Source organism: Macaca fascicularis, chromosome 7 (genome assembly GCF_037993035.2).
Source record: "Macaca fascicularis isolate 582-1 chromosome 7, T2T-MFA8v1.1".
NCBI classification, from domain to species: domain Eukaryota; kingdom Metazoa; phylum Chordata; class Mammalia; order Primates; family Cercopithecidae; genus Macaca; species Macaca fascicularis.
The window spans coordinates 127,521,180-127,534,698 of NC_088381.1; the positions used below are offsets into that span (position 1 = coordinate 127,521,180).

General features: G+C 38.8%; 1 protein-coding gene across 1 annotated transcript in view; it reads right to left on the reverse strand.

Annotated features, from left to right (window-relative positions):
* Positions 1–13,519, reverse strand: part of RTN1 (reticulon 1) — a 280,842-nt gene that overhangs the window by 75,035 nt on the left and 192,288 nt on the right. The gene's annotated exons all lie outside the window — the stretch shown is intronic.

Sequence of the window (13,519 nt, forward strand, 5' to 3'; positions counted from 1 at the left end):
CACATAGCACTTATTCCAAAATTGACCACATAGTTGGAAGTAAAGCACTCCTCAGCAAATGTAAAAGAACAGAAATTATAACAAACTGTCTCTCAGACCACAGTGCAATCAAACTAGAACTCAGGATTAAGCAACTCACTCAAAACCGCTCAACTACATGGAAACTGAACAACTTGCTCCTGAATGACTACTGGGTACATAACGAAATGAAGGCAGAAATAAAGATGTTCTTTGAAACCAATGAGAACAAAGACACAACATACCAGAATCTCTGGGACAATTTAAAGCAGTGTGTAGAGAGAAATTTACAGCACTAAATGCCCACAACAGAAAGCAGGAAATATCTAAAATTGACACCCTAACATCACAATTAAAACAACTAGAGAAGCAAGAGCAAACACATTCAAAAGCTAGCAGAAGGCAAGAAATAACTAAGATCAGAGCAGAACTGAAGGAGATAGAGACACAAAAAACCCTTCAAAAAATCAATGAATCCAGGAGCTAGTTTTTTGAAAAGATCAGCAAAATTGATAGGCCGCTAGCAAAACTAATAAAGAAGAAAAGAGAGAAGAATCAAATAGACACAATAAAAAATGATAAAGGGGATATCACCACCGATCCCACAGAAATATAAACTACCATCAGAGAATACTATAAACACCTCTATGCAAGTAAACTAGAAAATCTGGAAGAAATTGATAAATTCCTGGACACATACACCCTCCCAAGACTAAACCAGGAAGAAGTTGAATCCCTGAATAGACCAATAACAGGCTCTGAAATTGAGGCAATAATTAATAGCCTACCAACCAAAAAAAGTCCAGGACCAGACGGATTCACAGCTGAATTCTACCAGAGGTACAAAAGGAGCTGGTAGCATTCCTTCTGAAAGTATTCCAATCAATAGGAAAAGAGGGAATCCTCCCTAACTCATTTTATGAGGCTAGCATCATCCTGATACCAAAGCAGAGACACAACAAAAAAAGAAAATTTCAGGTCAATATCCTTTATGAACATTGATGCAAAAATCCTCAATAAAATATTGGCAAACCGAATTCTGCAGCACATCAAAAAGCCTATCCACCACGATCAAGTTGGCTTCATCCCCGGGATGCAAGGCTGGTTCAACATACGGTCTAAACTTCTTTTTAAGTAAATAGTGAATAACCTTAAGGTTCACACTGATGATGAACCGATTTTCTGTCACTTGTAGCCAAAAGCATTCTTAGTGTTAAACTTGCTGACTGAGGTTTAGTAGCACTGTTGTACCTTTTCCCTGGTCCCTTCATATGCAGACTCCTTGTTCCAGAGCAACAAAACCTTCTGTCTCCATTTTTTTGCTTATTTCTCTCACCATGAATGAGTTAGACATTTTCCAACATTTTATTTGAAGGTCATCATTGATCACTTTGAAAGAGTGTAATGACAAATAGAATAACTAAATGAATGGGTTGCTATTGCAAAAATTTGCCCAGTACTTCAACATAATAGAAACATTCTCAATAAATCATCATAGAAGGGAAATACTAAGAATTTTGCAATAGTGCCTAGTGCAATAGTAGTGAGATGGTGTAAAGTCCCCCACTCAAAGTTTCCTTTGCAGAATGTGCATTAATAAGCAAGGACCAAGAATTAGATTTAAAATAACGATCTCATTAAACATTTATAGACCAGTAGTAAAGTTTTGCAAACAAATGCAATTTTGCAAACCACTCCTAACTTATCTAGAAGGAAATTAACAAAATAATAATCTGAAAGCCCAGGAAGCTGCTGAAGCAGCACTGAAATTTCTTCTCAGCAAGACGCAGCCTGAATCCACAAAATCAGAGTGTCACAATTTAAAATTTGAAATTTCAGGGGAGAGATTTTGTGTTAGAGAAACAATAAGCAGACAAAGGACAAGAATAGTGGATTATTGTGGAGGACACACTCTAGGATAAACCACTCTAAAATTATGTAGCACATACCCATAGGAGCTCAAAAGGAACAGAACAAGAATACTAAGAGTGAATCAATATGTTTCCTAGAATATGAATGTCTCTCTATCCTTAGTTAACAATCATTTAACTGTTTTTTTGTTTGTTTGTTTGTTTGTTTGTTGATGTATAGGATGTCATTTGTGTTACAGTAAGTCTGGAAGTTTCAAGGACCAGAAAGGTATTCTTTCTTTCATAATAATGGCTATAGCAAGTCCCCCAGAAAAAACTCATGTGAGATGAGTCTGAATAGATGCTTATAATGACTCTGTTTTTGTTTGTTTACTTTAAAGTTCCAGGATACACGTGCAGAACGTGCATGTTTGGTTCATAGGTATATGGGTGCCACGTTGGTTTGTTGCACCTATCGAACTGTCACCTAGGTTCCCTCCCCTTGCCCCCCACTCCTCAACAGGCCCCAGTGTGTGTTGTTCCCCTCCCTGTGTCCATGTGTTCTCATTGTTCAACTCCCACTTATGAGTGAGAACATGTGGTGTTTGGTTTTCTGTTTCTGTGTGTTTGCTGAGGATAATGGCTTCCAGCTTCATCTATGTCCCTGCAAAGGACATGATCTCATTCCTTTTAATGGATGCATAGTATTCCATGGTGTATATGTACCCCATTTTCTTTATCCAGTCTATCATTAATGGTCATTTGGTTTGGTTCCATGTGTTTGCTACTGTAAATAGTGCTGCAATAAATATACGTGTGCATGTGTCTTTCTAGTAGAATGATTTATATTCCTTTGGGTATATACCCAGTAATGGGATTGCTGGGTCAAATGGCATTTCTGGTTAATGACTCTGTTTTTGTCCACTGACACTTCAGGAATGCTTTTGACATTGGTTAACTGGATTTGTAGACAGAGGAGTCTACTGTATAAGTCTGTTGATCTCAACAATACAGTTAGGGTCACTTCTTGATTCAACTTCTGTGTTCTGAGCATAGATTTACTCTTGTGGTATAAAATGAAATTAGAGCTCTGCTCCAAATATATTCTTACTTTTCCTTTAATGTAATCTAAGTTTAGGTGAAGATGGTTTTAAAAAGTCTTGAAGATAGCAACATGGACCTAAATGTATTCAGAAAAACTCACATCTGATGTTAAACTTGAAGTGAAAAGAAATTTGACCAATTCAGCACGTTTTAACCAATCTCCTTCAACTATATGTGTCAGTACCTCCATAGCATACAGCAGTCTTTCAGTCTGTTCATTCGCTTGAAGATGAAAAATGTGCTAGAACAGGCTAAATTAGTGTTAATGTAGTAACTCATTATGCCCAAAGAAGGTAAATGACATCCAGGTGTCATGATGGCTAGTGTATTTTTGCATTTGTATTTTGAGCCATTTCAGAAGGTATCCTTGGAATGCTTCTATAACATCAACATGGTTATTAACCAAGTCTTTTGAAGCAATTCCCATTAAAATATGAGTAAATTGGGAAAGGTGTGCATGCACAACATGCCTTTCAGGACTTTTGAATCTGAGCTACCACATGTAGTTAATAGCAGTGCCCTCACTGATGCCACTATGAGCATCCATCACTCCGTCCTGTTGGTTTTAAGTGGTGGACTCTACAGAAGCATATACTGGCCCAGTCTGTGTGTGGGTACATATGGAAGTGTACATGGGGAGGAGAGAGGGTTGTTATATAAGGTTTTTAAAGAGAGTTTGTCTTGTAAAGACACATACCAAAAAGTCATACTTGTGGAAAAACAGAGAAAATGTTGAGTCAACCTCTCCTCTGTTTGAACATTTAAAAAAAATTATAGCTTTACCATATTTGTGGAGAAGGATTCTTTCTTCTTATTTTAAACCCTATTAGTTACAGACCCACCATCAGGAGTTCCTGAAGAAGTTCTCCTCATTCCTTCTTTTGCAACTGTCAGATAACATAAAGTGAAAATTACTTGTAACCCATACACAAACCAAAGACCAGAGAAAATATTCCACACTAAAAAGAATGAGTGATACCAACAATTGCACATATTTATTAACATATATCAAGTGATAGACACTGGACTAAGTGTTTCACATGGATTATTTTATTTCATCCTCACAACAGACTTACGAGGAAGGGCTGCTAATACTCAACTTTACCAGGGATAAACTGAGGTTCACAGTAGGTAACTTGACTACCCTCCCAAAGCCCCTCAATGGCAGAATCAGGTTTCAGACCCAGGTTTGTCTGGCTTCAGAGCACCAGGACACCTTACCACCTACTGACACTTTCTAACAACCACCCACTGTCGGCACCAGGGAAGCTGGGGCCAGGGCACACAAAGGATCTAAAGCTTTTGAACCTGAAAAGGCCAATGCTTAGGTGGGAACAGTTCTAAGCTTCCCCCATGTGTCCACTCTACAGAGCTGGACCTGGGCCCAGAATTCAATGCAGAGAGATGATACTGTATGTTTAATGTTTTGTTTTATTTAGTGTTTGGCTACTTCCCACAAAATAAAAACAAGAAAGCCTGATATTATATGTCTGACATTTAGTTCCTGCTTTTCTCTTTCCTGAAATGGACACTATACAACCTAATACCACTGTGATTTTTTTTTTTTTTTTTTGAGACAGAGTCTCACTCTGTCACCCATGCTGGAGTGCAGTGGCACGATCTTGGCTCACTGCAAGCTCTGCCTCCTGGGTTCACAGCATTCTCCTGCCTCAGCCTCCCAAGTAGCTGGGACTGCAGGCGCCTGCCACCACGCCCGGCTAATTTTTTGTATTTTCAGTAGAGACAGGGTTTCACCATGTTAGCCAGGATGGTCTTGAGCTCCTGACCTTGTGATCCACCCTCCTCAACTTCCCAAAGTGCTGGGATTACAGGTGTGAGCCACCACGCCCGGCCATGCCACAGTGACTGGAACACGATTAGTTGGAAGCGCAAATGTGGAAAGTCTCTAAAATCAGCCTTGCCTTCTCTCTTGGCGCTGGGATGTGAATCTAGTCTGGTTAAGCTATAGCAACAGGCAGGGAAGAGTGCCCTGGCTTTGATACTTATTAGCCTTACTACCTTAGATGCCATTTGACCTCTCTGAGCTCAGGTTTGTCACCAGGAAAAAGGAGATACTGCTCACCACACATATGTAAATAGCCAGCAATTATGGTGTTCAGTAAATAGCTGCTGGTGTCCATTCAGCAGAGTGAAATTAGACAGTGCACCTCAACATAAAAAGCCACTCCATAATAGCAAGTAAAGCGCTATGACGTTACCCCAGCTTGAATAAAGCCAGTGCAGGATCTCAAAAGATGTTACTTTAAAACACTCATATTCCAAGGATAATTATTATCCTTTTACTATGGTGCTTTGAGTTTCATAATAATCCACATAAAGAATACATCATATGGCAAATTTAAAAATTAGTATCAAGATAGGTGTTGTCTTTCTCAAGCAGATTGTATGTTTTATTAGATGATGGTTATTTATTGTATTCATTATTTGTTGAATGAATGATTTGCTGAATGAATGAACACAAGACATTTCTTTTTTGCCTTGACTTCTTTGCTTAACTAGGAAGCTTAAAGTCAAATAATTTATCCCCTTTTCTTTATGACACTGGTTTCCTGTTTCTCTAGAGCTTTTTTAACTTTTATTTTTTAAATGAAAACTTTTATTGAAATATTTGTATAATGCTAAGAGATCCCTTGTATACTTTGTGCACTTTCTTCCAATGGTAATGTTACAGGATCCCTTTGGTGCCACTTCACCAGCTGGAAATCTCTGTAGCTGCTGTGTTATAGCTCTTGCTTGGGGAGTGCCACGGTCTGAGACCCCAAGAAATGCTGTGGCTTTTGTAGTTCTGTGAGTGGGAGGGAGTGGTGCCCAGAAGCTTTTTCTCTCTTGTTGCTCAGCAAGTGGGAGGGAGTGGTACCCAGTGGCTTTGCTTTTTTGTGCCCATAGCTTGGTGAATGTGGGTGTGTTACAGCTCTCTTGTTCCTGCTGCCCACAGCTTGGTGAGTTCCAGGTTCTTGTCCCACAACCAAGAGGAATAATGTCTTCACATACCAGAGAGTGAGTAAGGCAAAGAGTTTTATTCAGCAACAGAAGGAAAGCTCTCAACTGTGAGAGGGGACCCTTCAGCAGTGAGTGGGGGCTCAAAGGCAGGTAGCCCCCTATGGGGCTGAGTATGGGGTTTTTATGGGCTCAGAATGGAAGAGTGCATGCCGATTGGTCCATAGGTGGTCTTTGGAAAAAGCATCATTCGACTGGTTAAAAGGCATCATCCAGAAGGAACCAATAGAGAGAGAGGAGGGTAAGATGGGCATACAGGTCCTCATTCCAGTCATGGACTCTATTGAGAATTGGCAGCTTGGTTTTTAGGCTTTAAACTGTCCTTCACTTGAAGGTCAGGTTTCACTGAGGACTGTCCCTGTCTATCTAGGAATTTGTCTGTCTCTTGTTGCTATCAGTAACATTTTGCAAAATTGTAATACAATCTTATAACTAGGATATGGACATTGATTCAATTCCCCAATCTTATTCATATATCCCTAGTTTTACTTGTATTCATCTGTGAGTATTTGTGTGAGTGTCTATTAAGTTATTTATAATTTTAGCACCACAATAAAGATACTGAGCAGTTGCAATGCCACAAAAATTTCTTGTGTTACCCTTTTATAACCATACCCATATCCCTTCAATCTTCCCCCAACTGTTTCCATTTTCAGTGTCTCTGTTTTCTACATGTATTGAAGTCCACAAGAGAAACAGAAATGAATAAATACTTTAAAGACAAAGTTACACCTCTATGGCAGCCTTATTGGCCATGTCAGCTAACTAGGCCAGATAGCTACCAATATGGGTCATCTACTAGCAGTGGGAAACATATTTGCACTAGGTAGTTTTTCAAATTTTATTTTAAGAAGCAGAGATGGTGTGCCTAGTGCTCCAGGCATGGGCTAGATGCTGGAGAAATAAAGATGAATAAACTACAGTAAAAGGTGGGAAGCAGAAAGGCAAAGAAGCAGCCACAATGCAGGTGATATTAGTTTCTTTCAAATGTTTGGTTTCTAGTACAGATTACGAAGCACAGAGTTGGAGAGATGAAAAAATATTTTAAAGAGAGCTACGAATTGCCAGTCTCTAAAAATGTTTTGAACTGGCTTTACCTAAAGCCAGAGGGATTACTACCAAAGGAACTATTTAACAAATGGCATTCAAAGAAAGAAACCAAACATAAAGGCTGTATGTGTGTGCCCGTATGTGTGTGTATGTTATTCAACATATTGAAAGATTCATCAGGAGTTCAGAGCTTTATACTGTAAAAAGAAAAAACCTGGACATTGTATAATTCTGAATTGAAAGATGCAAATGGCAAAGGAAGAAGTAGCAAAGAGAAGTTAATAAGTATCTAAAAATCACAAGTGGCACAGATTAAAAGACAGAGTTATCTATAAAAATTATAATAAGGCTAGTGTATATGTATCAGGTACACTCCTCACCTAAAATTAGGTGAAATTGGTATCTCAATTTATTCAAAAATACTTGTTGAAAATATATATTGGAGCCAGCACCTATCTCCTCTAGGTGCTGGAGATAAAAGGGCAAGCAAGTCACACATGAAGACAATACAGCCCAGTGGGGTATGCAGATGAATACACACACACACACACACACACACATTATCACATTATCAAAGGGTGTGAAAGGCACCATGATGGAGGAAGCTCAGTGAGTTATGGTGCACAGAGGAGTGGTGGCTAGCCAAGATATGGTAAAGAGGGTCAGGGAAGGCTTCCTGGAATAAATAGTGTCTAAGCTAAGTCTTGGCAGATGAATAAACTAAGTCACACAAACCGTGTGCGCATATGGGGGTGAAGGCAGGAAAGAGAGAAAGGGGAAACTGGACTGCACGTGGAGAGTCTTTTAGGCCAGGGAATATAAAGACAGAAGTCAGAGTGCTCAGTAGGAAGCTGGAATGCTAATTTGGAGGTCAGGAGACTAGTTAAAGTAGAAAAATTAATTATTTGAGACCTATAGGACTTGGGGGGGCACTATAATTCACTGAGCACTTATTATGTTCTAGATACCAAATTATCTAGTTCAGTATGTTCTTTCATTTAACTCTCACAATTAAATTGTAAAAATAAATAATACTTTAATAATATATTCTTTATAATATATTTTATAATAATTTAATAATAAAAATTTTAATAATTTAGTAATAATATATTATTATTATTAAATTAGTATTTCTGCTTCACAGATGAGGAGCCTAAGATTTAGAGAGGTTAAGTAACTTGTCTAAAGTCACACCATGTATAAGTGGTGGAGCTTGGGTTGAAACTCAGGGGGATCCAATTCCAACACCCAGGGATCCCAGCCAGGTTACTTTTATTATCCATTTTCATTTGAATTTTGTATTTAAGATACAAAACACAAGAAAATAAATTCTTACAATGGCTGGAATTCTGCTTTAAATGCAAACAGCTATTAAGGGAATGATCTGGGGTCAATATATTCAGCCTCCATTCAAACCTTTCGTCCTACTCAACTTTCAATCCTCCAAGACAACTCTCTGATAAACCCCACTTCCCATTGAATGCTGTGTTTGGTGCCACTGTGTATACAATCATTATTCTCTTTGTTTTCTTGTTTGCTCTGCAACTAGCCTGGATGCTCCATGAGGGCAGGCTCTTCATTGTATCATTAGTACCTAGCACAGTGACCGACATATGGCAGACAGTCCAGAAATGTCCATTAAATAAATAAACAAACCTTATGCATCAAAGTTAATAGGAAAAAATTAATGCTGGAATGTACACTTATGACTAATTGTCTTCAACTGGAAGTGGAAAGCAATTTTAGCTAGTTTTTGCACAGAAGCTGTAAAAATTAATGAGTCAGTGTCTTCTGTGTACAGCTGATCCTCAGAAAGCTCTAAGTATATAGCAAGTGCTACTGTTCTTTTCTGTGATATATAAATAACCTTGAAAATATCATCATCATCATTTGTAACTGCAGTGGTGGCAATTAGAGAACAGGTTCAATTAAATATCAGTAGTTATATGGCCTGAAAGTAGCAAGTGCTACTGTTCTTTTCTGTGATATATAAATAACCTTGAAAATATCATCATCATCATTTGTAACTGCAGTGGTGGCAATTAGAGAACAGGTTCAATTAAATATCAGTAGTTATATGGCCTGAAAGGTAAGTCAAAATTTGAAGCAAAGAAGCATTAATGAGATTATGTAAGAAACCCAAGCTGAGGTGATGCCTACATAATCGATGATTGGAAAAGACTTTTGAGGACAAAGGGCACATGCACAAGCATAGTATGTATTGATTAAAGAGGAGGCAGGACAGCATGAAAGATGGAAGTAAAAAGAAGCAAAGAGTAGCTCTGCTGACCTAACTATCTTCTTTAAAATCATTCGGTATACTCACTAAAAATAAAAATTTCTGGATCCATCCCCAATTAATCAAATCAGAATTGCTGGGGATGAAGCCCAAGCATGTGCACTTTAACAGGTTTCTAAGGTCATTCTTAAACACTGAAGAAATAGTAAACCACTACTTCTTAAATCCAGGAAACATGAGAAATAACCATAGCATTGAAAAGCGATGAGGCTTAGATATGCTTGTTCTCTAAGAGGTATGATGGTAGCCCAAAGAGGTTTCCTGGGAAGGCATTATAAGTTCAGATGATGGGAACAGATTGATCATAGTCCGTGCACCCTACTTATGAAAGCCGAGCTCACCCCAGATCTCCGTGTGCGCCCTGCTCCATTCCTGTCAGGTGCACCAGCCCACACTTTCCAAGTGAGGGGAGCTGGCTTCCACCTCAGCGTTGTCTGCAAGTCTTGCTCTTCCTCCTGATGCTTTCTGACCCTCTTCCTCCAGAACCCCAGTCTTTGAATCCTTCTATACTCATAGGTACCAATATTTGACTTATGTTGATGCAATACATTCACAGTGGTCACATCTCTGAATTTAAAAAACAACATGAGTTTGATTTTTCTCAGATTTTCAGCCTTGAGCAGGCAGAGGCTATCTCCATTCGATATTCACTGTAGGATATTCAAGACATCTTTTTCCAGGGATGCTGGTAGCCCATTGCTGTGGTCAATGAGACAATCATGGTTATAATCTGGTAATAAAAACAGTAAGTAGGGACACAAGAAAGATCCACTTTTTTAAGGAGCCATGAGGAGAGATTTATGATTTGAAATGGAGCTCAAGGAGTCAAACACTGCAGTAAATGGATAGAGCATGATGGTAAAGGAAACAAAACAAACAGAAAGATTAATATTAATATTGGAGATTTTTGATCACTAAACAAACAAACAAAAATTCAGGTCCTTAGGCGGGAGATGCAAGGAGCAGGTGTAATTATTTTGTCAAAGATGATATGCACCTGCCTTCTACAGGTAAATGGAAAATCATTGCACGTTGGCTTTCTTTTGAGTAGATTCAAAGCACTTGGCACTTAACCCATCCTTCTAGCTTCCAAAGGTGTCAATAACTCAGAAGTCATGATCTCATTTAAAATAAAGTGAGAAAGTGGCTAACTACCCCACTCATGAAAGGCAGGAATGTGGATTTGAGCTTTGCAAGGAAATTTCCTAGCAAACCATATGGCCCATTTCTGTCTCTTAATGTTAGAACAGTCCCCTAAAATAGTCTTTCTTACAAAAATAACATTCTTTTCCCACTCCCAGGATCTTGGCATCTGAGTGCTATTCTAGGCATTTTAGAAAAATAAATAGTCAAAGCTATTTACAACAATGACTACCACGCTGTGGCCTGAGATGGGGAGTTTCACTTAAATTGCCAAGAAGGGAACAAGGGCGTAATGTAAACCCTGGAAAACAAGCCCAGGGACAAGCCCTGTTCTGGGGTCTGGAGGATTTGGAAGGCTGCCAAAGCTTGGGCAGTGGTGGTAGGGGTGCGTGGGGAATGTGAAAAGGGGTCTTTTCTCCAGAGTTTTATTTAAGGTTGAATGCTAATGCTAAAATGGCCTAGCTCAATTATTTTAGCTTCTCTGGCCTGGCCTTCCTAACAGCAAGCAAGAAGCCATCAACAAGCTACAAAACTTTTCATTTTTCCTACAGGCTGGAAGTGGTCTCTTTTTAATACACGTTCTGGATTCCACTGTCTGAGAGAAGAAAATTGATTTGAACATTTAGGTATCTACGGACAACTCTTACTGACTCAGGGGCCAGTGCGCTCAGATTGCAGATTGCGGCATCCCTGTTTCTCTACCTTGTGCCTCATCCTTTGTGAATTCTGAAAGCTGGTTGCTTTTTCCCATGTACAAAGGTCCAGCGTGGGCCACAGCACATGTTGGGACCTCAAGAGCTGAAGGTTCCTTGCTGGGCTCCCAGGCACAGAGGCATGGGCCTCCCCTCTCACTACTGCCCCCTCCTCAACCTCCACTGTCCCCATTGTCCTTAGGCTCACTGGTGTGGAAGAGACTTTAACAGACTGACATGCTGCTCTTCAGGTTTCTCAAAGTGTGGCCACAGACCACCTGCTTCAGAAGCACTGAGGAAGCTGGTAAAAAATGCAGCTTCCTGGGCCTCACCCCAGGCTTACTTAGTCAGAATGGGAAGCTGGGAATGTACATTTTTAACAGGCTATCCAGGTAATTCTTATGTACATATAAGTTTAAGGACCACAGATACAGGTGCAAGGTCTTAGTATCTAACTGTGTTGGGTTCTTGAGTTCAACTGTGATTTCAAAAAGCAAGGGATAGCATCTGAATCCTCTTGGCTCCTGGGGTTTGCAGAGTGAGAGACTGGATTGTGAGGGATGACAGTGTCTGGAAAAGACTGGGAACAGGTAGGAATCTAGTAGAAAAAGGCGAAGATAATCCCTAACTTGACATTTTGTATCGAGTATTATCATGTGTAATTGTTAGGGTGGCTTGGGTATGAATTAGAGAAGTACTCTCAATTTCCCTCTTAATCATCAGAAGTTGCACAGGTGCTCTGAAATGAAATAATAATACAGCCCTCTCTGCTAAATTGAATTATCTATTAAACAAACAGAGCCACCAATGATAACCCATACACCCTTTGACTTAGGTTTCATCTTTGCCATTGTATCAATGTTTGTAAAATAAGGCCAGAGAGTGGGGCTCTAACTTTTCTCAATCCAGACTCTACCTCTCTCCAGCTAAGACCATGAGGTCTTTATTTCTTCTCTATGCCTTGATTTCCCCAACTGTGGGATGAATCTGCTTATAGTACTAGTCATAGGTACCTTTTAATGGTTATTAAAAAGGGTTGAGCAGTAAAACAGCAGAGTACAAAACAGGTGTTAATATTAGTAATCACTTAATAATTTCACTGTTAATCATTGTCACTGCAAAAATTAACAGTGATCTGATCTATGAGAAGAAGCTGAACTGTTTAGCTCAAATGAAGTCTGGGGATGACTTCTGGATTTAAGTTATTCACACTCAACTTATCACTTATTGCCACAGACACTTCAAAGTTCACAGTTCTCTGGAATATCATATTATTTTCCGGAGCTTCCATACAGACTTGCTTAAGATGACAGTGAACCTTGCAAATTGTTCTCATTTTATCTTAGGTCTAATAGGTTGGGGGTTGGGGTTTGTTTTTCTTATTAAAACAATAGAACTTCTTTAAAAAATCTAGGTCAGACTTATGAACAGAATCTAAATAAGGCTTGGTATGTTGTGCAACCTCTACAACATAGCAACAATGAAATTTCACTGCAACTGCTGCCCTCATACCCAATAGCATTTACAATACCTCTGACAAAGTGTGTCTATTTCCATGGTACCTGTTGCCATGGGAGCTGAGCAGTGCTCCTCCTAGAACAATCATGTTAGTAACATAGCTCTTAGCTATTGCCTTCTAAGAGCTTTGCTCTGGGGAAAAAATGGGATGGTTTGTTTTTGAAAGAAGTGATAAAACTCCTCCAAAATAGACAATTGTTGCTTAATTGTACTAAAAAAGAAACAGCAATCCCGCTTTCCCTCCATACCAGTTAGAGAAGCATTTCTTTCCTTCTGGATAAGCATTTCCAAGTGAAGCCATGCAAAATGTAGGGAAATGTGCTTTGAATTCCATTTTAAAGTTATTTTGCATAAAAGTTAAATAAAAAAGAAGATAGTTATGATTGTTTACAATAAGGCTATCTTTACTAATTTGAGCTAATCAGTGAATTCACTGAATAAAATACAAGGTTAGTGCCAATTACTAATTTCCCAATGAACCCCAATACAAGGCTTTATAGCATGCTTTATTACTTGGTGTGTCCAGGCATTGCCACATAAAGCTGATGGAAGTATAAATTGGTATCATCTTTCTAAAACACAATTTGGCAAAAGGAGCCTTAAAATGTTCATATGTTTTAGTATTGTAATTCTATTTCCAGAAATCTATCTCTAGAAAATAATTTGAAATGGACACAAAGCCTTATAAACAAAGATACTCAATGGAGTGGTATTTAAAGTTTTTTAAAGCTAAAATCTAAATGTTAAACAATAAAGAATGTGTAAACAAGTAACTGAAAAGTGATAGGCATCTTTATGCTGTCATGAAAAACCATATTTATGAAGAG